This window comes from Vicugna pacos, chromosome 3, assembly GCF_048564905.1.
Source record: "Vicugna pacos chromosome 3, VicPac4, whole genome shotgun sequence".
NCBI lineage: Eukaryota > Metazoa > Chordata > Mammalia > Artiodactyla > Camelidae > Vicugna > Vicugna pacos.
In genome coordinates this window covers 99,061,228-99,066,420 of record NC_132989.1, presented here as the reverse complement: position 1 = coordinate 99,066,420, position 5,193 = coordinate 99,061,228, and the positions used below count along the sequence as shown (strand labels likewise).

Genomic DNA, 5,193 nt, shown 5'->3' with positions numbered 1-5,193 from the left:
GAAACATCACGAGGTTGATGGCTAGAAGGCCTGAATTCCAGTCTCAGATCTATGTTGATTAATCAAATGGCTTTGGGCAAGTCACCTTAATTCTTGGGGCCTCAGTTTCCTCATCTGTATTAAGAGCAGGTTAGAGTAGATCACTGTTATTCATTCTAAGTCCAGAGCTCCAGGAGGAAGTTTAGACTAGCTTCTCCTTTTTTCATTGTGTTCAACTCTATCCTTTCTTTGAGGTCCTGTTGGCTCCCTACTACGTCCCAAGTAAAGGTCCATTTGGTATCAAAATTAACCTAGCCCAGAGAGTGGCCTCTGGGAACAAAGAAAGATCTCATGATAGAATAAAGATTCCAACAATACCTTGACCCTTCCCCAGTCTTGACCTAATCCAGTATTATGCAATGGAGAGAATAAGAAAGACATTTAACCAATTCCTACTGCAAACATGTAATTAATCTCCAGGACAGAGGGCTCTAGCATTTAGGAAAACATCTTAAGGGTCTAAAACTATAGTAAAAGCCTGCTGCCCATAGCAGGATTGCATTGGTGATACCTGAGGCAGGAAAAGAGAGGTGGTGTCCAGTGTGGGGTGATAGCGTAGGAAAGCAAACAGAGCCTCAGGAGCCAACAGTGACAGTTAGAGGAAGCCAGAATGCGGTAAGGACCCATGAAGGAGAAGTATGATCTCTCTTACACAGGTGCGGACACCCTGACCAGGTCTGAATATATCGGGATATTCAGAATCCCTATCAGTGCACAGCATGGAAGCTGGAATCACTATTTGGCTATTAAAGGTGAGAATGATGCTTGAAGCATAAGGATGAAAGCCTTCAAAGTCCCAGGCATTGATCCATCCTGAATCCCCTCCTTAACCCTTCCAACTGTCTTTCCCCAATGCCTCATTTTCTTGTATCTTTAACACCAAAACTGTTCTCCTGATCTATTCAAAAATGAACACATTCTCTGAGTAAAGCAGTTCAATATCCAGTGATCAAAATAGCTTAAAGACTTAAACATAAGACAAGACACCATAAACCTCCTAGAAGAAAACATAGGCAAACATTCTCTGATATAAATCGCAGCAATGTTCTCCTAGGGCAGTTTACCGAGGCAACAGAAATAAAAACAAAAATAAAAAAATGGGATCTAATTAAACATAAGCTTTTGCACAGCAAAAGAAACTATAAACAAAACAAAAAGACAGCTTATAGAATGGGAGAAAATACTTGCAAAAGATGAGACTGACAAGGGCTTAACTTCCAGAATGTACAAACAGCTCATACAACCCAATAACAAAAAAATAAACAACCCAATCCCAAAATTGTGCAGGAAAACAAAACATTTCTCCTATGAAGACATACAAATGGCCAATAGGCATGTGAAAACATGCTCAATATCACTAATTATCAGAGAGATGCAAATCAAAACTACAGTGAGGTTTGAATGGCTATCATTAAAATGTCCACAAACAATAAATGCTGGAGAGGGTGTGAAGAAAAGGAAACTTCCCTACATCATTGGTGGGACTGTAGTTTGGTGCAGCCATTACAGAAAACAGTATGGAGATTCCATAAAAAACTGACAACAGATTTAACCCTATGATCCAGCAATCCCACTCCTGAGCATACATCGAGAAACACTCTAATTTGAAAAGATATATGCACCTCAATGTTCATAGCAGCACTATATACAATAGCCAACACATGGAAGCAACCTAAATGTCCATCAACAGATGATTGGATAAAAAAAGGGGTGGTATATACAAGGGAATGCTACTTAACCATAAAAAAAGAATAAAATAATGCCATTTGCAGCAACATGGATGGACCTGGAGATCATCATTCTAAGTGAAGTAAGCCAGAAAGAGAAAGAAAAATACCACATGATATCACTTACATGAAATCTTAAAAAGAGAGACATAAATAAACTTACTTACAAAATAGAGTCAGACTCACAGACATAGAAAACAAAATTATGATTACTAGTGGAGAAAGAGAGTAGGGAGGGGTAAATTGGGAGTTTGGGACTGGCAGATAATAACTACTATATATAAAATAGATAAACAACAAGGTCCTAGCACAGGGTACTGTTTTCAATACCTTGTAATGGCCAATAACAGGAAAGAATATGAAAAGGAATATATGTGAAAAAGAATATGAAAATACATATATATATATATATATATATATATATATATATATATATATATTTGAATCAGTATGCTGTACACCAGAAATTGATCCATTGTAAATCGACTATAAGTCAATTAAATAAAATCTAGTGATCAAGAGAAGGCTATCTAGTCTCTGACTTCTCGTGCCCCTCTGCCTACTTTGCAGGCCTCTCTGGTCATCTCCTTTGCATATCAGCACTGCTGTAGGAGAGAGGGGTCCGGAGAAGATACACGAGATAAGTAGTCTTCTAGGCGAGATGACTGTAGAGTTGTAAACAGGATTGGGACCAGCTCTGGGTAAAGAGTAGGGTTTAGGTGCAGGTTAGAGTTCTCTCCCTCCACATCCTCGGCAGATTGCAAACTAGAACAAAACACTCTATCTTCTCTATTTTTCTCTCTTCCTTGCCTCTTTCTAGCTTTTTATCATCCTCTTTCACACACGTGCGCACACACACACAATTATACGAGGAAAATCACGTAAAATGAGAACATGAAAACTAGTCTTTATATACTGTTTAATGATAATTTATATCTTTTACTTCATTTTTTTAAAAGAGAAATAGATTTTTGAATTTTTTTATTATGCTTATCAGTGTTTATCATAAGATAATTATAAAATGTAGAAATGGCTCTTTCTTTCCGGACCTGGCTAAGGAGGAGGCACCATCATGAGAGCTGACATCCGCCACAAGGACTGAAAGGTTCAGAGCAAGGAGCCCAAGAGCCAGGACATCTACCTAAGGCTGTTGGTCAAGCTGTACAGGTTTCTGGCCAGACGAACCAACTCCACCTTCAATCAAGTTGTGCTGAAGAGGCTGTACATGAGTCGCACCAACCGGCCACCTCTGTCCCTTTCTGGGATGATCCAGAAGATGAAGCTTCCTGGTCAGGAAGGCAAAACCGCTGTGGTTGTAGGGACCATAACCGATGATGTGTTTGTCCAGGAGGTGCCCAAGCTGAAGGTGTGTGCCCTGCGAGTGAGCAGCCGTGCCCAGAGCTGCATCCTCAAGGCCGGGGGCAAGAGCCTCACCTTCAACCAGCTGGCCCTGGACTCGTCCGAGGACTACAACACTGTCCTGCTCTCTGGTCCGAGAGCTGTGCAGGCATTTCGTAAAGGTCCCAGGAACCCCGCACAGCCATACCAAACCCTATGTACGCTCCAAGGGCTGGAAATTCTGGGGTGCCAGAGGGCGACGTGCCAGCCATGGCTACAAAAATTAACCCCAGATCCTGCCTTATTAAAAAGATTTTGGATGCTTTGAAAAAAAATGTAGAAATAGATAATGGAAAAATAAAAGTCATTCAAGATGCTACAAGTCAGATAAAATCACTGTTTACACTTAAGAGCATAATTTTCCTAGTTTTTTCTAAATACAATTTTTTCTTACAAATATTAAATATGTTGTTCATAGTATTTTATACCCTAATTTTTTGAACTAAAAATATATCATGGACCTCTTCTGATATCAACAGATAGATATCTGCCTTCTCATGGCTAAACAGTATTCCATTTTATAAATGTACATGAATTATTTAGCATCTCCACTTCATGAATATTTAGTAGTTATTTTCCTAATTTTTTTCTATTAAAATTAACACTGTAATGCTTATCCCTGTGTGATTTATGTGTTTACTGAACTATTTCATGATAAAAAAATTGCTAGAAGTGGAATTTTTTGATTAAAGGGTATTTTAAAGAATTTTGGTATATAATGCCAAATAACTCTCCAGAAAAATTAATCCAGTTTTGAACCCAACCAGAACACTTAATGCCTTTGGAATTCAGTTAGTGTAAGGTGTAACTTTTTAAATCAAAGGGTCAGCAGGTTTTCCCAACAAATTTATCTTTTTCTTCAACTGCATTAAAATTCCATTTTTATCACAAATAAGTATTATGCTTGTTTGGTTTTATTTCTAGAACTTCTATTGTGTTATCCGTATATCCCTATACCTATACAATGCTGTTTCAATTACTACAGAATCTATTATATTTTAATACTCAGAAAGCGTATCTCCTCTTACTATTCCTTTTCTCTTTCTTTTTTGATGTTTTTTTCATACATTTCTTTATCCAAGTTAACTTTAGAATCATTTGCACTTTCAAAAAAAAATCCACTGCTGTCTTAAAAAGAAAAAATTCACTAAAGTGAAAACTCAGATTAAATTATCTGAGAGACTAGAGAGAATTTTTGACATAGTAGAAACAGCAAAAACCTGCATTTGAGCTTTGATTCTCAACTAAAGCTATTGATTTGATGAGTTTTTTAGCCTCTCTGAACCTCAGATCTTCATCTGCAAAATGGAGATAATAAAACCTACATGTGGTAGGTATCCGACATGCTCTTTAGCCACCCATTACTAGAAACTCATTCCTAAATTTGGAGAATTCCTCACATAAAAATACTTGTGAGAGCCACTGCCCTTCTAAAGACACCTAATAATGCCACATACTCACTCTTGCACCATTTTTTGAAGGAAAGCTCAGATAAGAGCCCCAGATTCTACCAGTGGCAGGCATACACCTCAGTTCTGAATCAGTAGCTGAAACAAGGAAAAGGGTCCATGAGGAAGACTCTCTGGCTGTGAAGGCAGCTTCAGCAGTTGCTGGAGTAGCAGCAGTGGGGTTTATGATATAACTCAAGGGGAAGGAGCAATGGTATCCTTCTGGAAGCAGGTTTTCCAGGGACCCCAGGGATTCCAGAAGGCTCTCAATATCTGTTCTTTCCTAAGCCAGCTGAAGTTGGTTTCTGTTGTTTGTAACTAAAAATCCTGCTACATACTACCCACCCTGGGCTGTTTGAGTAATGAAATGAGAGAAAGCATGCATTCTCAGCATTCTCAGTATATTCTCTTTCTTTTTGACTCCCCTTCTGCACCCTGATCTACCAGAACGGTGACCCATACAGGACTGCACCAAGGAGCTTCCTTCTCTTCTGGTTTCTGATTGAGTTCAGCCAATAGAAAGCCCCAGCAAGAGATGTGATGGAGGAAGGAGAGCTGGGGTGGGGGAAAGTTCTTCTTCT

The 5,193-nt window shown here is 38.8% G+C and overlaps 1 pseudogene; it reads left to right on the top strand.

Moving 5' to 3' along the window:
* The first annotated feature begins 2,838 nt into the window (after positions 1–2,838).
* On the top strand, positions 2,839–3,391 carry LOC102533389 (large ribosomal subunit protein eL18 pseudogene; annotated as a pseudogene).
* Positions 3,392–5,193: the final 1,802 nt, after the last annotated feature.